Source organism: Canis aureus, chromosome 38, assembly GCF_053574225.1.
Source record: "Canis aureus isolate CA01 chromosome 38, VMU_Caureus_v.1.0, whole genome shotgun sequence".
In the NCBI taxonomy this organism is placed as follows: Eukaryota; Metazoa; Chordata; class Mammalia; order Carnivora; family Canidae; genus Canis; species Canis aureus.
The window spans coordinates 9,930,747-9,954,615 of record NC_135648.1 but is presented as its reverse complement, the minus strand read 5'-3'; the positions used below and the strand labels follow the sequence as shown (position 1 = coordinate 9,954,615).

The 23,869-nt window shown below is 37.3% G+C and overlaps 2 long non-coding RNA genes across 10 annotated transcripts in view; one reads left to right on the top strand and one right to left on the bottom strand.

The window, feature by feature from the left end:
- LOC144307049 (uncharacterized) overlaps positions 1-12,166 on the top strand; it is a 70,264-nt gene extending 58,098 nt beyond the window's left edge. The window contains exon 3 of the long non-coding RNA XR_013374017.1: positions 12,088-12,166. This is a non-coding gene — a long non-coding RNA (uncharacterized LOC144307049). The remainder of the gene's footprint in view (positions 1-12,087) is intronic.
- The window catches only part of LOC144307046 (uncharacterized), a 199,417-nt gene that overhangs the window by 127,804 nt on the left and 47,744 nt on the right, over positions 1-23,869 (bottom strand). For 5 of the 9 annotated variants that reach the window (XR_013374006.1, XR_013374009.1, XR_013374008.1 and 2 more), the window contains 2 exons: positions 21,806-21,875; positions 21,517-21,564 (listed from right to left, as the gene is read on the bottom strand). This is a non-coding gene — a long non-coding RNA (uncharacterized LOC144307046). The remainder of the gene's footprint in view (positions 1-21,516; positions 21,565-21,805; positions 21,876-23,869) is intronic. The other 4 variants (XR_013374013.1, XR_013374012.1, XR_013374011.1 and 1 more) reach the window with 1 other exon arrangement.

The window sequence follows — 23,869 nt, the reverse complement described above, 5'->3', positions numbered from 1 at the left end:
ACATCATTTTTTAGTATCTTATGATCATATTCTCTCTAGTTCTCTCTCTCATATTTAGTGAGCAAGTAATTTATTGTTTTTCCTTTGTCCCATGTATCTAGGGGTGTAGAATTATTCTTATACAGTGATTGAGCTTTTTTGTTTGTTTCCTTAAGCATTACAGTCCAGTGTATTCTTCTGGTCTGAAATAAGTTTTTAAAATTAATTCCAAAGCTTGTTATTCCTACTTCATGCATTGACTATAAATTTTGACCACATACTTGATTTGGGTGCAGACTTAGGTCCTTGATTTTTCTCACATGAAATTATTTATAATGTTGTCCAGAACAAGTCAGCAATATTTCTTTGCTCTTGCCTAGGTTGTTCTGAAGGGATGTCTCTTCTAATGGCCTCTTCTAAAGAGACTTTAGGCTATATCTGACAATCCTTTGAGCATCCGCTTCAAGGTTCCTTCTGGATTTGAGCTATCTGTTACTTTCTGGCATTTTGGGTTAGATATTTTCTTTTGTGTGTTTGGCTATAAGTTTCCTAATTAGTTTATATGGCATTTTATCTAGTTTTTTTTTTTCTGTGTTTATAGTTAAGAGTGATCATAGAAAAGGGTTCATGCAAAATTAAATTCTGTCTGTGCTTAGTTGTAGTTTAGGCTAGAAAATTAAATAGGGGGAATGGCTTGGACAACTATTTCACTCTCTAATTTTGTACTCTCAGACACATTTTCTAGAGTGCCTAACTCCCTATGGTGGCAAACTATGATGTCATACATACACTTAAGTTATTCAATCTTGATTCAATTCATATCCATGCCTCCTTTGTGAACCAATAAGCTGTCATTTTCACCACCTGTAGTGAGACATCAGCAAGAGCGTCCAAATGAGAATAAAAAGCTAGTTAACTTCAATATCATACCTGAAACTTTTGTTCTTCCTTTCTGGCACACACAAAAGAGATATAGACCTCAGAGAATATTTTTATGGACGATGGTCTCTCAAACTGAGAACCTTGATAATTATATCACTACTAACCCCCCCCCCACTATAGCCAGCATGATTGTCTTAAAATTTAAATCATATCATGTCATTCTCAATGGTTTCCCATCTCAGTAGCATTAAAAAGAAAGAAAAACAAACTCAGTCCTAGTCGCCCAAAAAGGCCTATGAATCTAGCCCCCATACTTCTTTATCCTCATCTCCTTCAACGGTCCCTTTAGCTCACTTCACTCCAGCCATACTAGTTGCTTATTGCTCCTCTGTATGCTAAGATCTCATCTCAGAAACTCCACACCTGCCAGTCACTCTATTCTGAGTGTACGAAGTAAACCCATCACTCTCTAAGTTTCTTCAGTACTCTGGTCAAAAGCTACCTTCCATGGCAACCCAACCTAAACTAGAAATCAACACACATCCCCCATTCCCCTTACCCTTCCTGTTTTTCCCCCTTTCACAGCATTTATCAGCAACTGACACAGTATTCTGGTTATCTGTTTATTGTCTACTCTCATAGAATATACACAGATTTCAGGAGGACAATTTGGTTTTTTGTTTTGTTTTTTGGGTTTATTTTTTTGCTTGTTTGGTTTTTAGTATTTGGGTTTTTGTTGTGGTTGCTGCTACTGCTGTAGCCCTAGTGCCTAGAAAATTGCCTACCATATAAAAAGATTTAATCTGAAACACTAAAGGAATACCATGTCACACTTTTTTCAAAAGTGAACAAAACAGAGGCATATAAACAAAATTTGTTTATGGATATTATTTCTCAGATACACACACACACTCATACCTATATTGGAATATATTTATGTATAAATATATTTTATTTATGCTATGTATTTAATATATTAAAGTTAATATATATTATAGATTTTAATATATATGTGTGTATATACATACACACACATACAAACACACATAGAGAGAAAGAGATAGTGACACAGAGAGATCTATCAGCTCATTATCTAATCCAAAAGTATAAACTTATTGATAGATATCCTAAGTTAAATAGTAATAGAGGAAAAGTGCTCTTTCTTTTCAGTAATTTCTCCAAAGAACCTTCCGTCTTCATCCATTCCATAGAGGAAACACAAAGAGCTCCAATAGACTTTCATTCTCTGAACCACTGCCAGTGTCCTCTTAGAATATGAAAGATAGAGATTGAGGACAATGATCTAAATGTCATCCCAGGGAAGAGAATCTAGAGACAGAGAATGTTAGTGCAATAAGTATTCTGATAAAGTAGTTCATGCTGTTTATGACTCAGAATAAGAATATAAATGAATATCAGGATTTTAAATAGTCTGACGTGTTTATGTAAAGCATTAACGGTTGAAGAAAATAGATATTATCATGCCTTAATACATCTTTCAACTATGAGTTATGATTAAATCTTAGAGAAAAATGCTTTTGAAATAATTGGTTGTACTGCCAAGACATTAAAACTTAAATAATAAATAGCAGCAGATGGAAGGAGGAAAATGTAGAGATAAAGTTATTTTAAATTCTTGAGAAAGCATTACTTTATTTAGCATTAATTAGGAAACAGTAATCTAAAATAAATGATAGGTTTTCAAAAAAGATTTATTTATTTATTTGTGAGAGACACAGAAAGAGGCAGAAACATAGGCAAAGGGAGAAGCAGGCTCCTCAGAGGGAGCCTGATGTGGGACTCGATTCCAGATCCTGGGATCACTCCCTGAGCAAAGGCAGACACTCAACCGCTTAGCCACCCAGGTATCCCAATAAATGATAGGTTTTTGAGAAATTAAAAAAATTCAGAGAAGAGGCACATTTTGCTAATCAAGTCACCCAACTCAGTCACACAGATTATCAGTGGCATATGATGGAAAGAAAATGGCACATGAAAAGAACATTGGAGGTCCAGGTCTAGCATTGGCTAATTTGGGGATTTTAACATATCAGGTCAATGTACTCAGCTTGAATCATGAAACAAGTTAGGTGGACAACTGCATGTTTCTTTTTTCTTCAGTTATTTCCACATAAATATATACCAGCAACCTTTGCCACTCCTCTTTCAGTTTGATCAATTTGGCCACTGACATTAGCCAAAGAATGGCCAATCTATTATTTCATTTGCCTGCCATAAACAGAGTCTAGGCCAGAGTAAAGTAATGGACAAGCAATCAGATTCAGAGACCATATTTGATGAAAAAAAATAAAGGATGATCGAGATCCCTTTTTTGTATATCCACTCCCTATTCTTTTCTACTTAGTTTCATACACATTTAAGATGCGTAAGCCACGCTACAGACAAGTCCCACAAATTGTCTCTTTAGTCTCAGAAAATAACAACAGAAACAGTCAGAATAAGGAATTCTTGGTTTTCATCCACAAATGGATTTCCATAGGTCACTTCTGTGACACTTCTTCTATTTGTACAGATTTATATTCTGTGTGTCTAATTTTCATGGGTTTTTAAGTCATGTGAAAAACACTAGTATTTTTGCCAGAATAATTCAACAGGCATATGACAACTGAAATTAACAGTTCACCCTAAGCCCTATATTCTCCTTCTGCTCCTCTAAAAACAAACAAATAAACAAACAAAAACCTGTTGACAGAGAAGAGTCTAATTCAATTTGTACACCTGGCTACCATGTGTGGGATCCTATTTATTTCTCCCATCTAATAGAATTTGAATTGCTGTGGCACAATGTCTCATCTCCATCGGCAAGAGAGACGAATACCAACAATCAGCACTTACCTATGTTACTTCTTGTCAAAGAGTCCTCACAGCTCTATTCCACTTAACTGTGAATGTACCACTTAAGGCACTAAAGTATTCTGCTAGTGGGAAAAGCCAAGAAATTTCTTTAAATGCCTATAATGGGTGATTTGACACCAAACATATTTCAGATGAGGTTAAGAGTTATATACATATATGTGCATTATTGGTAGCGTAAACTTTCTACATCAACAAGAGTAGTTTTCCACTGCAAATTAATAGATTATAAAATCAGTAGGCTTTTCATGAAAGTGAGTTTAAAAATGGGGGCAGAAATAACTTCAATCTTTCAAGAATATTTTGCCTTTAAAACAACTTTCTGTAAAATCACCTAAAATAAAATATAAGCTAACTCTGATTCTATGAGTTCAGTGGAGTCAAATTCAACTTGAAAACATCTTTCATTTCTATAGCTACTTTATTATATTTATACGAGACTACAAAAAATTAATTGGGTGATTTAAGTGAGTCAACTGTCACATATATTACGAGCTCTGCATGTGTGTGTTATGAAGCAATGTTGACTATGAGTTCAGCCTTTTACCAATTTATTTAGCCAAGGTTGCTAGAAGTTACTTAATGAGCATGAACGCACAAACTGTCAATAAACCTACAGGAGGAAAAGTGGCCCATGACCTAAAAGGACCCCTCTGTTAGGCCAGGGAGATGATGAAGTATGTTAAGTCACTAGCCCTTCTGTGTGATGCTTGTTTATGCTGCCAAGGCACGTGTGGCAAATTTGCAGAGTTGGGGGAGAGGGAGAGTTGGTGGGGAGAAAGTCAGTTTCTAAAAATTCATCTCATAACATGTATTGAATTAAAAAGCCTGAAAGAAGTACTTTTTCCCATTAAAATGTAAAAATGTATGAATATCTGTAGCATCTACTCTTTGATCTCTCAGTACTTAAGCTATTCCCCAATGACATTTGACAATCTATTTGATGCTTTCAGCTTATAGAATGTTATATTCAGGGTTTGCTTACAAGTTACCTATTGAATATATGGAAGGGTTAAGAATTAGCAGTTTAAGAATTGGGCAGAGCTGGATTGCACCCTGGCTCCATCATTGACAAGCTCTGTAGCAGTGGACAAGTTCTTTAAACTCCTAAAGCCTGAGTCTCTTTATCTGTTATATGAGGAAAATAAATAATGCTGACGGAGGAGGGAGTTGTAAGACCAAGTGAAATAAAACAAAACTTCATATACTGCAATTGACCCAGAAGTATTATCTTTTTTATAGTTGTCAGGGTCCTCAGTTTTAAGCAATAGAGATTGATTGGCAAATAAATTGGCAAAAGGAGTGGACAATCAGAGAATCCACCAAAAGAGTAGAGAATGAATCTGGCAGAAAACCAAGGGACATCAGTTATAAGAGCAGAAGGCACAGGAACTGATATTGCTGCTATTGGATTGTTACTGTCATACCATTTGGCTCCCGATTCCTCCATATTGGCTGGAAGAAATCTCTAACTGACCCCATTCCCATATTATTCAAAGCTAAAGACAAAGTAATCTTATTGGCAAAGATTAAGACACACACCCTTATTCTACCAAAGAGTAAATAAGGGTCCCTTCTGTTTCTATAGTGGGAGAGGGCCAGTCTCCCCAACTTAAAGATTCCTCCATATAGGAATAGAATCATATATGGGGCACACTGTGAGGTTGTAAAACAAGACTTAATACATTTCAAAGGATCAATATCAAACAATGAATTTATCTAACTACAATTCCAATTCCAATCAATTAAAATTTGTTTAAAATGGATAGTTTTTAAAAACTCCATGTATCTGTACATTTTTAAAGTGCTTTTAAAAATGATTCAACCAAAAAAGAAATTATAATGGAAATCATTAAATACTTAGAAATGGATGAGAATAAAAATATCAAAACATAGAATGCAGCAAAATAAATATTTTGAGAGAAATTCATAGTCTTAATGCTTACCTTAGAAAGAAATGAAATAAGATGTGGTTATGTATACAATGGAATATTACTCAGCGATTAGAAATGACAAATACCCACCATTTGCTTCAACGTGGATGGAACTGGAGGGTATTATGCTGAGTGAAATAAGTCAATTGGAGAAGGACAAACATTATATGTTCTCATTCATTTGGGGAATATAAATAATAGTGAAAGGGAATAGAAGGGAAGGGAGAAGAAATGGGTAGGAAATATCAGAAAGGGAGACAGAACATGAAGACTCCTAACTCTGGGAAATGAACTAGGGGTGGTGGAAGCGGAGGAGGGCGGGGGGTGGGGGTGAATGGGTGACGGGCACTGAGGGGGGCACTTGACAGAATGAGCACTGGGTGTTATTCTGTATGTTGGCAAATAGAACACCAATAAAAAATAAATTTATTATTAAAAAAATTTTTAAAAGAAAGAAATGAAGTCTAAATCAGTGACCAAACTGTCCAGTTTGGTCAAGTTAAGGATAGAACAATGCCTGCCCCCCACACCCTCTCTTTCACCCTCCCTATTCCTTGGGACACAATACTGAAATTAGACCAGTAGTAACCCTCCAATGGCCTCTAAATGTTTAAATGAAAGGAAGAGTCACATGTCTCTCACTTTTAATCAAATGCTAGAAATGACTAAGCTTAGTGAGGAAGGCATGTTGAAAGCCAAGACAGGCCAAAGTTTAGTTCTCTTGCACCAAATGATCAGTCAAGTTGTGAATGCAAAGGAAAGTCCTTGAAGGAAATCAAAAGTCTACTTCAGTGAACGTGCAAATGATAAGAAAGCAAATTGCCTTATTGCTGATACAAGGAAATCTGAGGGGCCTGGATAGATGAAACCAGCCACAACATTCCCTTAAGTCAAAACTAAGAGCAAGGCCTTAATCCTAAATTCTGTGAAGGCTGAGAGAGGTGCAGAAGCTGCCGAAGAAAAGTTTGAAGTTAGAAGAGGTTGGCTGATGAAGTTTAAAAGAAAAAGTCATTTCTATAATATAAGAGTTCAAGGTTAAGCAGTGAGTACTAATATAGAAGCTGCAATAAGTTATCCAGAAGGTCTAGCTAAGATAATGAAGGTGGTTCCACTAAGCAATGGATTTTCAATATAGAAACTGCCTTCTATTGGAAGAAGATGCCATCTAGGACTTTCGTAGCTATAGAAGAGAAGTCAATGCCTGGCCTCAAAGCTTCAAAAGGACAGGCTGACTCTCTTATTAGGAGCTAATGCGGCTGGTGACTTGCAGTTGGAGCCAATGATCATTTATCATTCTGAAAATCCTAAGGCCCTTATGCTTAATCTACTCTGTGCTCTGTAAATGGAACAACAAAGCATGGGTGACAGCACATGTGTTTACAACATGGTTTACTGAATAGGTTAGGCCTACTGTTGAAACTTACTACTTAGAAATAATAACTGTCAAAATATTACCCCTCATTGATAATGTACCTGGTCGTCAAAGAACTCTGAGGGAGATGTACAATGAGATTAATGTTATTTTCACACTTGCTAACACTATATCCATTCTAAAGCTCATGGATCAGGGAGTAACTTATACTTTCAAGTCTTATCACTTAAATACATTTTGTAAGGTTGTAGCTGCCACAGATAGTGATGCCTGTGGTGGATCTGGGTGAAGTAAATTGAAAACCTTCTGAAAGGATTCACCATTCTAGATGCCACTAAGAACATTTGTGATTCATGGGAAAAGGTCAAAATATCAACATGAGTTTGGAAGAAGATGGTTGAAACCTTGACCCTGAGGGGTTCAAGACTTCAGTGGATTCCTCTACCTGTGGATGTAGTGGAAACAGCAAGAGAACTAGAATTCAAGGTGGATTCCGAAGATGGAACTGAATTATACAATCTTATGATAAAACTTTCACAGATAAGGGGTTTCTTCTTATCGATGAACAAATAAAGTAGTTTCCTGAGATGGAATGTACTCCTGGTGAAAAGACTATGAAGACTGTTGAAATGACAAGGATTTAGAATATCATACAAACTTCATTGCAAAGTAGCGGCAGGGTTTGAGAAGATTGACTGTAACTTTGAAAGAAGTTCTCCTATAAGTAAAATGCCACCAAACAGCATGGTATGCTAAGAGAAATCATTATGAAAGGCATCATCAATCTATGTGACATACTTCATTGTTGTCTTATCTTTAAGAAACTGCCCCAGCAACCCAGTCTTCACCAACTACCACCCTGATCAGCCAGCAACATCAAGGGAAGACTCTCCGCCAGCAAAAAGATTATGACTTGCTGAAAGCTCAGATGATGGTTGGCATATTTTTTCAGCAGTATTTTTAAATTAAGGTATGTACGTTGTTTTTTAGATATAATGCTATTGCACACTTAATAGACTATAGTGTAGTCTAAACATAACTTTCATGTGTACTAGGGAATCAGTAAATTCATTCTAATCACTTCATTGTGATATTCACATTATTGTGGTGATCTGGAACCAAACCTGTAGTATCTCTAAGGTATGTCTGAACTTATGAAATATTTATATGTGAGAGATATACGTTGAAGGTTAGCAGAGAAAGGTGGGACTCTTCAATAAATGGTACCATAACAATTCATTATTCATAAAGGGGAAACATAAAAGGTAACTCTAGGTAGGTTAAGAAATTCAATGTGAAAAGCAAAGCATTCAGTTGAAAACAGGAGAATATTTTTCTGACCTTTGGTTAAGGAAGGCTTTTTACTAAAACACAGAACACTAATCCTAAAAGAAAAATATATGATAACAATTAACTACATTAAAATAAAGAATATGTGTTCATCAAGAGAACAAAGCAGAAAAGAAAAAAACTAGCCATAAACTGGAAGAAAATATACATAACTCAGACTCTTTCCTCGACAAAGAATTGGGAGTCCAAAATCCACCAAGAAACTCTTACAAACTAATAATAAAAACACACAACTAGTAAGTCAGGGAACTGATATGTTCATATGCTTCACAGATTAGGAATGGCTAAATATACAAAAAGAAGCTTAATTTCATTAGCAATCAAAAAGAAATAACAAAAAATTATATCCAATAGGTTGGCAAAAATTAGGAAGTCTGACCATATCAAGTGCTGGTGAGGCTATTCCCATACTGGGAGTATAGACTGGCACAACCACCTTGGTGTCCTGTTTAGCATTATCTTCCAAAGTTGAGCACTGCATACTCTGCAACTCAGAGATTTTACTCCTGGGTGTATCCCCCAGAGACACTCTTGCTCAGAAGCGCCAGGTGACTACAAGATATGTGAAGTGTTTGTAGCAGTTCTCTTTATAGTATCAGAATGCTGAAAGCCACCCAGCATCCAAAAGAAAAAGAGATATAAAATTATTATATGGTCACATAACTGATATTATAAAATGATAAAAACAATGAATAACATAAATGAATCCTAGAAGCATAATATTGGATAACAAAGCAAGGCCCAGAAAACTACATACAATATGAGACCTTGTTTGTAAAAATGTGAAAGAGGCTAAACAAAAAAATGAAAAAACGGATAGTTTAGGCATACATGCTCATGTGATAAAACCATTTTTTAGAAGGAAGGATAAACACAAAATTCACAGGGAATGCTGGGAAAACACAGATGCTATCAAAGAGTTCCAGCTGTATTCAAGATCAGGGAGCTGAGGCTGAGATAAGGTGAACATAATTTTACATGCTGGAAAACAATATGCAAGAAACAGAGTTAAAAGAAACAGAGTTGTCAAGTAATCCATTCAGCATTTGGCTAATTTTGGCAAGTTGTCCTAGAGCAAGTTAAGAGCAGAATTAGAGGGGCATTTGGGTGGCTCCGTGGTTGAGCGTCTGCCTTTGGCTCAGGTCACAATCCTGGGGTCCTAGGATCAAGTCCCTGCATCAGGTTCTGTGGGGAACCTGCTTGCCCTTCACCAATGTCTGCCTCTCTCTCTGTGTGTCTCTCATGAATAAATAAATAAATAAATAAAAACCTTTAAAATAATATTAAAAAAAAAGAGAGCCATCAGTCAGGGAGCACCTGCAATATCCCAGGTGAGGGAGGGCAGTAGCCTAGAAGACGATGGGGTGGACATAGAAAAAAATAGATTCAAGAAGTATCATCTTTGTCATTGTCATAGCAGTGACAGTGACAACAGTGGAAGTATTCTCATCATAGTAATCATCTAATCCAACTCTTGGAGACTTGAGTAGTCTCCAAGAGCTGGGTCAGGTGATCAGACTTCATTCCAGACCGGGATGCTTATGTCACTCAGTAGTTGGGTCCTGCAGTCAATCTCCACAAAGCTGTTGCAATATTAAACTTTCTCATATATATATGGTATATATACAATGGCATATTGCTTAGCCACCAAAAAGAATGAAATATTGTCATTTGCAATGACTTGGATGGAACTACAGGGTATTATGTTAAGTGAAATCGGTCAGAGAAAGACAAGTATCATATGATTTCACTCATATGTGGAATTTAAGAAATTAAACAGACAAACATAGGGCAAGAGAAAGAAATATAAAGTAAGACAAAAACAGGGAGATAAACCATAAGAGATTCTTAACTCTAGGAAACAAACTGCAGGTTGCTGGAGGGGATGTGGGTGGGGGGATAGAATACTGGGTAGTGGGCATTCAGGAGGGCCATGATGTAATGAGCACTGGGTGTTATATGCAACTGATGAATCACTAAATTCTACCTCTGAATCTAATAAAACACTATATATTAATTAAATTGAATTTAAATTTTTAAAAAATAGGGGAAAAAACTTTCTAATTCCCATTTTCTTCTATTTTTAACTGACTTTCCTGTTCCTGATCCTACTCTCAGTGTCTCCACTCTGCTTTGAAACTCTCAGATCTGCTGTTTCACAGGCATCCCATTCCCTTAATCCCCTACTTTGTTCATAATATTCCCTTTAATTCCTTGCCTTATTGCAATAATTCCCAATCCTCATTACACAGGTGAACTATCTGGGAAAGTTTAAAATACTGCTACTGGGCAGCCTGGGTAGCTCAGTGGTTTAGCGTCACCTTCAGCCTAGGGCCTGATCCTGGAGACCCAGGATCGAGTCCCACATTGGGCTCTCTGCATGCCTGCTTCTCCCTCTGCCTGTGTCTCTGCCTCTCTCTGTCTCTCAAGAATAAATAAAATAAAATCTTTAAAAAAAAATACTGCTACCTGTGCTCTAGCCCAAGAGATTATGATATAATTTATCTGGGGTGGAGCCCAGGTATTGGAATTTGATTAAAGGACCCTCTGAATTTCTAATGGACAGTCACAGGTGAGAACTGTTAACTAAAACCTGTATCTCCCTTGCAAATATGTGGATGATGATGATCAAGCCCTTCATGCCTTCATACCTCAGGACTATATTCTCAACTCCTTGCTTTCCATTGCCTCTTTGAAACCAGTACTCTCTGATCTTAAGCATCCTTGTGACCTAGTCTTTTCACTCTTAGATACATGCCCACAAGAAAAGAAGGCATGTATCCATGCAAAGACTGGGACCAGAGTATTTGTAGCAGCTTTATTCATGATAACCAAAGACTAGATACGACCATCTGTTCATCAACAAGTAAATAAATAAATGACGGAATACACGTACAATTATATATTATTCAGCTATAAAAAATAATGGTTATCAATACATGGAACAGCATGGATGAATTTCTAAATAACAATGCTGTGTGAAAGACACCAGCAAGAAGAAAGGATACTGAATGGTGTGTGTGTGTGTGTGTGTGTGTGTGTGTGTGTGTGTGTGTGAAAATGCAACCTAATTCACAGTGACAGGCAGCAGAGCAGTGGTTGCCTGGGAAGGGTGGGACAGAGATTTGAAGGGGCATAACACAGTGACATCTGGGATAACGGATATGTTATATTCACTGTTGTTTGTGGTGAGGGTTTCATGGGTGTATACATATGTCAAAACTTATAAAATTGTACCCTTTCAACCTCTTCTGTTTACTGTGTTTTTATTATACTTCAGTGATGCTGTTTAAAATAGTAATTCTAAGAAAGAGAAAATTGCTCTATTCCAGATACTGGTCAAAGAAAATAACTTCAAATTTCAAGCCAGTATCCATTAAGATTCAGCTAGAGATCAGATGGCTGCATTTTTCATTCACTATTCATTCATTCAGTCAAGAAATATTTCTTGAATACTCAGTGCAGGACTGAGGATTTAACAGTGAACAAAACAAATTGCCTGCCTTCCTGGAGCTCATATTCTTGAGGAGTAAATTTGATAGCAAATAAAGAAATAACTATGCACAATGTCATGTTAATAAATATGATAAATAAAAAAATACAGCAGAATCATCTTTCCTGACACCATCAAATTTTCCTCTGAATTTACCTATCTGCATTCTTTTCACCCTCAATTGGATTGTTTTTATTCAACAGCAACTTTGCAGTGCTGTGACCAACACACACTGAAGGATCCATTAGGAGCAACTGCAAGGAGTCATACATAGAAGAAAAGACAGCAGGCAAGCTCACTTCCAGTTCATTTTACATTATAAAAAATAATTTTATAGCATTTCCTATGTGCCAAACACTGTTATACATGCTCTATAAAAATTTAGGCATCTTATCCTCATAATGACCTTATGAGCTAGATACTATGATTATGCCCATTTTCAGATGGGTAAGCTGAAGTGCAGAAAAATGGAGTATCCTGTCCAAATACCAAATAAGCAGTAAATACTGGAAGTAGACAGCTTGTTTTAGAGTCTGTAGGTTTTTAAAAAAGATTTATATTTCTTTGTGAGAGAGAGAGCACACATGAATGTACATGGTAGGGAGGGTCAGATGGAGAGAGAAAGAGTCTCATACTGAGTGCCAAGCCCAACTCAAGGGCTCCATCTCATGACCCTGAGAGCACAAACTGAGTAGAAACCAAGAGTTGGATGCTCAACCAACTGCCACCTGAGCACCTCTAGAGTCTCTACTTTAAGCCATTAATCAAAGATGCCCCCCTTGAAACAAGGAAGCTTTAGTAGGGATGCCAGCTTTTTTGATAGATTTCAGCAGTGATACATAGAATAGGCATATTGCAGGGAAATGATAAAGAGGAATAATGAAGGCTAAAAGAAAGTGTTGCATAGAGAAAGAGCAATTTAAGCAAATAATAAAAATAGGATCTCCCCCCCCAAAAAAAATTAATTTTTCAACCAATATTTAGTAAATGCTAACAAAAGGGTACAAAACAAATGGGTTAGAGATGAATCTAGCTGGCCAACAGGGTCAGCTTCTCATATTTATGTCACTAGCCTGGGCTTTGAAAACATGATCTTCTAAGTTCCTGACCAGGAAGTTCATTTACTGTTAGGAAGAGAGAGAGAAAGATGACCTCATCTCTGGACCAAATAGCTCATTATGTTCATTCATTCATTCATCTGATCATTCATGTTTCTACCTGTCAAAATCATTACAAATATCTATTATGGGGATGCCCAGGTGGCTCAGCGGTTTAGCGCCACCTTCAGCCCAGGGTGTGATCCTGGAGACCCCAGATCCAGTCCCATGTCAGGCTCCCTGCATGGAGCCTGCTTCTCCCTCTGCCTGTGTATCTGCCTCTCTCTTTGTGTCTCTCATGAATAAATAAATAAAATCTTTATTAAAAAAAACAAGTATCTATTATGTGCAGGGTCAGAAGAGGCACATGGCTGGCTCTAACAGTACACTGGATAAACAGTCTCTGCCTTCCCGAGGACTACATTTAGCTTTCTGGGAGGAGATGCAAATGTTAAACTATGAATTTAATATTTAATTACTAAATTGTATTTGTTATAAATTGTCACAAAAAAGAAGTTCAAATGCTGAGGAGATATGAACACAATCACAATTTAGAGTTGAATAGTAAGAGTGTTAAACATTGGGGACCGAGGGGACAAAGAAGAAAGTCATCAAACTGATCCTGGAAAGATGGAGGAGATGGGGTGGACAGGGAATGGGCGGGTGGGGGGATTGGGGAAAAAATTTCAGAAAAGCAACCCACTTCAACTATTGAGGTCAAAAAGAAAGAAGGAAACTCTAACTTCTGTTTCCCTCTGCAGAGACAGTTATCGAAAACAATTATTTTCTATTCCAAATTATTTTGTTTTACCAACATATAGGTTTGTCCCAATTTTAATATCCCATTCAGCTCCATGTGCATCCGGAAGGGCGTGCATCTCAGTGTGCAGTAATGGCACCACCCTTGCACCATCTGTTTCTAATTAGGTAATTCAGGCTCTCCCTGGGTGAATGACTTAGCATGACTCTGCAGCCTATTTTTTTTTAAAGGAGCCCAATTATTTTATGACACAAACAAGTTACACGAAACAGAGCTAACCCATACCCTCCTGAACAAAAATTATATTTCTTACCTGGGAACAGATAGGTTAAATGACTTGTGCAAAGTGCATGTATTAACAGCTGGATTTTAGGTTTTTTGTGGGTTATTTTTTTTTATCTTTAAGACCGTTCTCTTTGATAAGTCTGAGAATGCATTTTCTGAGGGCTCTTCCTGCAGAACTATTTCTTTCAGCAGCCTCCTTTGTTCATTTTTATGAGTTAAGTCCAAGTTACAAATAAATGGATCTGTCATCATTTCTCAGAATGTGTTGTTTTCAACATGACCTGCTGATTTTCCCAAGTGCTCACTGTTATTGCGGAGTCATGGTAGCATGGCCCATCAACCCCTTGTGCTTGCTTTTTGGCCACTGAATCCCTTGCCTTTCCTTTGACCTCCACCCAAGTATACAGCCTTGCATCATTCTTTTCTCCAGATGTCTCTACTTTTTTTTTTTTTTTTGATTCAAGTCCAAAGTATTTTAACTTGGATTTCTTGACTTATCCCAAGAATAAGAACAGCTGCTGGAAAAAAGCCCAATCTTGCACAGTCAAATCTAGGTAGCAAGACTCCCTCACGTGCATAGCAATCTCACTGTCATACTTCTGAGAACAGCCCCTCCACTTTTCCTTTACTCCCCACAGTGTTGCTGAGAAACTCAAATGAGATCAAATATGTGAAACTGCTTTGTGTAGTGTGAAAATATGAGGAGGAATAACTGTCCTGTGGCTTTCTTCTTGAGTTAGCTTTGTGAATCTAGTAAGCAGTAAATTGCATGCATGGTTTGTTAGACTGTGAGGTAAATCAATTGATTGGCTGTAACACCTGATTTACCTACTTCAAGGTTCCCCTAAGGGATCACCTCCTCCAAGAGCCTATTGTTGAACCTTGATTCTCCACTTAGCTGCACAGTAGAGTCAGCAGGGAAGCTTTCTATGCCCGGGCCACATATCTCAGAGTGATAACATTACACATTCTGGAAGAGAAGCCAGGCATCAGTACTTTCTAAAGCATTGCAAGGGATTCCAGTGTTTGCCCAAGCATGAGAATTACTGGTCTATGCTTCTAAAACACTGTGTACAGACCCCTATCACAACTCTTAGCATATTGAATCAAATCTATCTATGTGCCCATCTCCTCCTGGACTGTAGCCTCCTTTATTTTATTTATTTAATTTCACATCTAGAGTCTAGCACAATGACTAGTACCCACAAGTGTTCAAGAAATGTTAAATTAAATAGAAAAAAATTACAAATTGCTCCAGATTCCTCTGGATGATTTTTCCTACTGTACCGACCAGTAAAATGGCTCAAAAAGGAGACTGGGTAAGAGCTGAATTTTTGTTTGTTTTGAATATTTAAACTATTGGCTGTGAATTTTAAAAGATAGTTGGAAAAACTATTAAAATTTCATCTCTGAGAGAGGAACAACATCTTTTTGATACATGGTGTTTAACTTTTAGAGTGAAAATTTTAGGACCCAAAACTGGATTGACAATGTATTAACAAATTCTAACAATACTAAAATAAATGCATTAGAGTTATCTAAAAATAATTTTCTCTCAGTATTCTAAAACACTCATCCTAGTAGTTTAGTATGCTAATTGAACTTGCAATTTTGTTAAAAATGCAGGGAGGGTCTGGGTGTTGGTACCAGAATTTCAGATTCAAGAGGGCTGGTGTGGAACAAAGGCGTTTGTGTGTAGTTTTGTGGATTTTTTTTTTCCTGTGCCCAAAGAATGTTTTACTCTCTACACAAACATATACTATACTATCTCATATACAATGAGTTCAAATTTTTCTTCAGTTTCACTTGGACTTTATTCATTCTCCCTTGGAGCTGTGTTTATTTCCTGGTTTTGTATCTCTACACAAACATATACTATCTTGGGCTCTAATCAACATGTTAAAGAAGCAATGTCAGAGATTATTATTTTGAAAAAATAAGATACCACTATCAAAATGCTAATGTCAAAATATCTCTATGTTAAAATATTTCAATTTCGGTATTCTAAATCATAATAGGGGCTTTATTTTATATGAGATAAATAGAAGTCGTCATCATTCAGAGGTTCAAATAATATTGTTGACCATACAACATTAAGTTAATATAGTCAAAACTAGTTAGATCACTCTCTCTTTCAAAAACATTTTCCTTCATGCCCGTGTTCTTGTTATATGATTTGGTTTGTTCCCAGTTGAAAGTGGCTGCCAGTGTTGTCAATCCTACAAAAGCAATTATCAGATATACTAATATTCTTAGTTGTGATAACAGAATCTACTCCAGTAACTTTAAGGATAAAGGGTTTATTATGAGATTTGGGTGGCTCACAGAATCATCGCGAGGCCAAGGAAACAGACTTTAGGCTAAGTTCCAGGAATGACTCCCAGAATCACACTCCCAACTGGCCCACCCAGGAAGCTGATGCCTCTGCCAAAATAAGGAAGCTAGAGATTCAGTAAGCTGCTATTAACAGTTCTGCCACAGTCCACTCTGAAAAATGGAGGCATCACATCCATCAGTTTTCTCTACATAATTCAATTCCAAACTGAAGTCTTCCCCAGATGCATCTGATTTCTAGAAACCTGATTGAATGTTTGTTTCCAACAGAAAGGGAATCTACCTTGGAAATTAGGATTAACTGCGGGAACTCTGTAAATGTAGAAATAGTATTCCAAAGTTCATCGGTAGCTGATGCCCTGTACCAAGAAATTTGTCACAATGATTAACTTTTTGCATTCTGAAACTCTTGGATGCTTTTTACTTTTTATTAAATATCCTGAAATAAAACATAAAAATCCCTAGATCTTCCTCTAAGCATCATGGCTGCTTCAAAGACAATGAGTTCAAATTTTTCTTGAGTTTCACTTGGACTTTATTCATTCTCCCTTGGAGCTGTGTTTATTTCCTGGTTTTGTATGAGTAGCAAAATAGATTTTGATGGAAATGTTTGAGTCAGACACTCCAATGTATATACTTTCACCTTTGAAAGTATAGAAAAATTTTCTCCTCACTTTGTGAATTGAGGGTATTTTAAGATGTTTAATTCTTGGAAAGAAGAAGGGGACAGAATAATTGTCTACAATGTGTACTGGAAATAGAATAGTCAATGTCCTTTAATTGTGTACACCTACAGCAAAAAGGGCAAAAAGATGTCAAATGCAACATGCTTACCAACACTGCTCTATATTCACTGGCACATAAGTATGATCCATAAGAATAATAAGATAAAGAAAAAAGAAAACAACGAAAAGACCATTTGCCTTAGTTTAGACAAACTACCTGATATTTAGGATGGATGCTAATTAAAGAAATAGACAAAATTCAGTCAAACAAGACAACTCTATAAAGCAGCATGGGTTTCCTTTAAACAAAAAGGGAGGCGGCTTGAAATTAATACTGGGCTTAGCTCATCTCCTCTCTCTTGTGTGAATTATCTAGTACAAATACAATGCATGTGAAGAGCTTCTAGGAGTCCATTATCACTTGCTATTGGAATCTCTGCATGTGCACTTAATGAAAACTTTCCAAATCATCTCATGAAACTCAATTTGCCTAAAATCCCTTTCTAGTGGAAGGTTTTCCTGGCCTTATTATATTACCTGGCCAAGACTTTGAAGTAGCCACAAACCTTCATGCTCAGTAACCTTAGTCTCCCTATCTAGGAACATAGCAGGCTCCTTTGCTTTTGTCTCTGGGACCAAGGTCTTTATACATCTACTCATCACTCATTCCAAATGTATTACCTGATTTCATTCATGTGGAGAAGAAAAAAAGACTGACAGCTTAAGGGTCAATATTTTATCAGGAACTAACACAGCCAAGTCTTAAAAAATGATGGCCCAGAGTATTATCCAATGAATAAAAGGGTTTTAATATGGGTTCAGGAGAAAAATGGATACATATACAAATACATCTTTCCATTTACATGTGAGGCTGAATTTGTAGGTAAAAGAACACATGTAATGCAATTGCCTTTTCAAAAAGTCTTAAGCCATGTCTTTTTAAGAATAAATAATTTATAAAGGAACAAATTGCCATTTCTCTATTTCTGCCTCCCATTGTCACAGACTCCATTCAAATCATTACTACATAGCTTATAATTAGGCAAAAGCCTCCTGATGAGATTCTAAGTTTCCAGGCTCTCCATATCACCTCCAGAGTCATCTTTCAAAAATAAATGTTATGTTTGATTACTTCTCAAAATTCTACAAAGGTTCCCAGTGACTCAACAGATAAAGCCCAGCTTTCTTATGACAGAAAGTTCTTTGATCAATATAATTCACAGCCTGTTCAGCCCCTATTCAGCCATAGGTCTTAAGAGTTTTATACTCCAAAGACTCAGCCCTGACCAGGTTTGGAATAAATCCTGCATGACCCAGTTATACCTTTTGTGGAGGATTAGACCTTTATGAACTAGTCTTGTTGCCTTAAGATTGGCAACTGGTATATCCTAGTTTAACTTCCAACATGCACAAGCCCACAAGATTCAGCTTTCTCACTGACCTTCCAATATTTAATTTCCTAGTTTACTGCCCACTTCTATCACCAGGACTCCAGCCTTATCAAAAAGGTCAACTTACTTGGATATATTCATAGAACCCCATAACTACAGAGCAAAAGCCACTTAACTGGATTTTCACTAGTGGCTTGAAATCTGACCCATCTTAGTCACCTACACGGAGGGCGCTTTGTTATCACCACCACCTTGAGATTCTTGTTGCCGTGTTCTGTTCAATAGGCTAGATTCTTTAGCACATCACTACCAACCCAGACAGTAGCAAATGAGCCTTCTGAAGTCAACACTATGGGTTTATTTCCTGAATCTTAGCCCTACCTGTTCCAGGATTACTCCATCTTTACTAGTTTGTACTTAAGAAGTCCCAACAAGCTTTTGGCACATTCCATACAAGTTATGGCTCTACAATCCCACCCTGGATTCTTTTTTTTTTTTTTTTTTTTTTTTTAATTTTCTTTACAGCCATGGATTCTTGAATGCAACACAATGCTCTTTCTACATCAGTCCTGGCCCATGTTATTTGCTTTTCTCAGGTTTTCCTTACCTTTTCCCAATCAACTAACTCTTACCAATCTTTCAAATGCCATGCTTATGAAGTCTTCATTAAAACCCTAAAACTTGCTCCCACTTGGCATATGCCTTGATTACAGAACTTCTCAGATTGCACTATAATTTTTTTTGTTCTCACATATGTTTACCCCAAAAAAGACTGAGACCTCCTTAAGGACTAGCTTAGCCCTTAACAGCTTCTTCCTCACTCACAGCTGAGACCATATGTGCCCTATAAAAATGTCCCTGGGGCTACTCCAACATTTCATGGAGTATGTCCAGGATCCACTCCCACTCTTTTGTCCAAATCGCATTTTAGTCTAGTACTCACTTGCCTCATATCCAAATGCCTTATTCTTGGATAAATGGTGGGTTCTGCCCCTATGTCTTGCCCTTTTAGGTTGAGCCCTTACCCTGTATTCCTGGCTTTTGATTTTGGTTCCATCTTTGGATCTACTGGAGCAACTTGCTCTTACATCCACTGGCCAGAAGCACTCCAGTCTGTGCCCAGCCTGGCCTCTGGGGACCCTAACATAGGTCCTGGTTTGTACAGGCAGAGTTTGGAGAAAATAAATAAACATATTTGAGATTTGTGAAGCTTTTCCTAATGAAAGAGAACAAGACTTCCCCTTCATAAGGAAGAGTTACTGATTTATGTCTTAAAAAGTAGGATGATAAGATATCTGCTCTGCAGCCCATGATTTCAAGCCAAGCCATGGGCTTTAGAGGTTGCACAGATGAATTAATTACAATTTTACATGGGGTAAAAATGAAGACCATTTCAGGTATTAATTTATTCAGCAAAAAAGACATATGAGTAGTAATGAAAATACTGTAATCATCACTTCATCCCTCATACTTCCCGCTCCTTCATATTGATCTTTCTACATTCCTCAAATGTGTCATAGTTTTCTCACACTATTTGCCCTACTGTAAATACCTCAAACAGTCTGGCTTATACTGGATCCCCTCTCCCCCTGAACATATCATTTTCACCTTTGAAATTTCAGGTAAACACTATTTTTTCTTGGAATACCTTTCTGACTTCCTTATTGTACATGGTACTTCTCTCATTAAAGACATTTCTTCTTTATTTGTTTGCAACTCCTACTAGACTTTAAACACAGTTAGGACAGGGATTGTGAGTACAGATACCAGAGTATCTGGTACAGGGTGTGACATTTAGTTCATGTTCAATAAATATTTGTTGAGTGAATGAATGGACAACAATCATTGCTATCTCTTAAGTATGATGTGGCTGGTCACAGGAGGAATGACAGCATGTGTGCAGATGGAGCTCAAGAGACTGGATGTGTTTACTTTTGAGAAGGAACAATGGGAAAGTGGGAGAGAACAAAGACTATTGATCCAGTGAGACACTGAGCAGAGACTGTGATGTCCAGAAGAAATTGTTGGTATCAAAAAATAAAGCTGAGATCACAAAACATACTGGTAGATGAGAACACAGTAATAAAGAACCTTTGATTAGTCAATGTTTACTATCAAGGGTCAGGTAGTGAACTTCAGAGGTATCTTTGGGAAAGCAACTAGTGCATAGTCACAAAAATGGAAAGTCAGTTCAACATTTCAACTTTCCCATAAGCCACAGGTGTGATACAGAAAGCGTGGGGGAATTGCACAATTCAGCAATGTCTGTGTGTAATCATGCGAGGGGGAAAGACAAATATCCAGTTGTAAGAATCATGCCACAAAATAATGACTGGATGTCAAGAGCAAGTTAGAAGTCCAGTTATTAGTGTTATATAGAGCCAGCAGTATGGAAACTCATCTTCCAGCATTTTCTCTTTCCTTGGTCAGTATATAATAGACACAGAAGCCTTTAACATGTAAATCGACTCTATTACTTTCCCAGCTAAATGCCTTTAATGGCTTCCCATTACACCTAAAACAAAGTCCAAAACTTACCGTGGCTACAATAACCCTACTTGATCTGGCTACTGCCTGCTTCTCTAACTTTATCCTGTAATACACTTTTTTCCTCACAATCTCAGCTCCAGTTTTTCTATCTTCTTCCACACCTCAGACACATCAAGTTTGTCCCAGCCTCAGGGCCTTTTAGATATGCTGTTTTCTCTACCTAAATAATACATTCCTTCAGATATTTAGATGACTTCAAGTCTAGTCTTAGGCAAATGTCATCTTATCAGAGAAAGCCCAGCTAAACTAAATATCATGGCACTACCTACTTTACTACTTTACTTTTTATTCACTACTGTGCTTAATTTTTATGGTCCTTAGCATCTCCTAACATCACACTATATATTTATTTTATATCTATTCTCCCAGAGGAACATACGCCAGTGAAGGCACAGGCCTTGTCTGTCTAGATGATTACTCTATCTTCAGTGCGTTGTGCACTGAAGGTACTCAATAAGTATTTATTAAACAAGAATATTAGTTTTCCTACTTCTTTCTTTGCTGGTTTGGTGGTTTTCCTTTTCTTCTGTTGCTGCATCTAGAATAGGATAATCATAACAATTTAAAAAAATGTTTTTCAACCTTCAAAGAGATTCTAGGGGATAATAGCATCCAAACTGTTGCACAAATCTAGCTCAAAATCTGTAAGATCAAAAAAAAAAAAAAAAGCACAAATAATCTCACACGTGGGCCATACTTTCAACCATAATAGGAGACAACAAAAACCATGAATTTGAAATCCCTATAAATATAAAAATAAACATGAAATTCCAACTGACCTTCTACCAGAGCTCCCATCATAGCTGCCAGCCTCTTGGTCCAAACACTGTCAGCAAGGGTTTTAGAGACCTTGTGGAAAAGAAGAGAGGAAATGGTTGGGGACAAAGGTAGAATACAGGGGGAAAAAATAATTATTCTAGGAATACCTATCACTATGCATTAAACTACAGGTCTAGACTTGGCAACTGATAGCACCAACTGTAGGGAGGCATCCTGAAAGTTTACAAGACCCAGAGGTGGGAGCCCTGCAGGTGCACTGATCCTAGGGCATACGGACACAAAGACAGAGAGACTCGCTACCTTTGTACAAGTGGCAGTAAGAGGAAAAGAAGGAAGTAAGAGGAAAATCTAGGATCCTATAAAACAAAAACAAGTCACAAAACATGCCAACCCCTACCCATTCCTACCATCAACAATAAAAATTAGGCTTCACTGTTCTAAGAGAAATGTTGCTACTAAACTAGAACTTCTATCTACAATATTATTTTTTTTAATATTTTTTTTATTTATTCATGAGAGACACAGAGAAAGAGTGGCAGAGACACAGGAAGACAGAGAAGCAGTCTCCATGCAGGGAGCCTGATGTGGGACTCGATCCCAGGTCTCCAGGATCACACCGGAGCTGAAGGCAGCACTAAACCGCTGGGCCACCAGGGCTGCCCTACAATATTATTATAATTAGGAAAAGGCAGTCAAACATCATGTGAACCTACTTTTTGAAAAAAGTAGACGTTTAGAATCAAATTTATTTTGCTGAGTGAAAATTTCTGAAACAATTATGAATTATTGTAATACAGCACTCCAAACTGAATTGAATAAGTGAAAACAAGCAATTAAGGACTTAAAAATTGGACATTTAAAAACTAATGTCAAGTGATGCAGAGCATTTTCTCATATGCATGTTCGCCATGTCTATGTCTTCCTCTGTGAGATTTCTCTTCATGTCTTTTGCCCATTTCATGATTGGATTGTTTGTTTCTTTGGTGTTGAGTTTAAGAAGTTATTTATAGATCTTGGAAACTAGCCCTTTATCTGATATGTCATTTGCAAATATCTCCTCCCATTCTGTAGGTTGTCTTTTAGTTTTGTTGACTGTATCCTTTGCTGTGCAAAAGCTTCTTATCTTGATGAAGTCCCAATAGTTCATTTTTGCTTTTGTTTCTTTTGCCTTCGTGGATGTATCTTGCAAGAAGTTACTGTGGCCGAGTTCAAAAAGGGTGTTGCCTGTGTTCTTCTCTAGGATTTTGATGGAATCTTGTCTCACATTTAGATCTTTCATCCATTTTGAGTTTATCTTTGTGTCTGGTGAAAGAGAGCGGTCTAGTTTCATTCTTCTGCATGTGGATGACCAATTTTCCCAGCACCATTTATTGAAGAGACTGTCTTTCTTCCAATGGATAGTCTTTCCTCCTTTATCGAATATTAGTTCACCATAAAGTTCAGGGTCCACTTCTGGGTTCTCTATTCTGTTCCACTGATCTATGTGTCTGCACCACTTGCCATCAGGGAAATACAAATCAAAACCACGATGAGATACCACCTCACACCGGTGAGAATGGGGAAAATTAACAAGGCAGGAAACAACAAATGTTGGAGAGGATGCGGAGAAAAGGGAACCCTCTTACACTGTTGGTGGAAATGTGAACTGGTGCAGCCACTCTGGAAAACTGTGTGGAGGTTCCTAAAAGAGGTAAAAATAGACCTGCCCTACGACCCAGCAATTGCACTATTGGGGATTTTCCCCAAAGATGCAGATGCAATGAAACGCTGGGACACCTGCACCCCGATGTTTATAGCAGCAATGGCCACGATAGCCAAACTGTGGAAGGAGCCTCGTTGTCCAACGAAAGATGAATGGATAAAGGAGATGTGGTTTATGTATACAATGGAATATTACTCAGCTATTAGAAATGACAAATACCCACCATTTGCTTCAACGTGGATGGAACTGGAGGGTATGATGCTGAGTGAAATAAGTCAATCGGAGAAGGACAAACATTATATGGTCTCATTCATTTGGGGAATATAAATAATAGTGAAAGGGAATATAAGGGAAGGGAGAA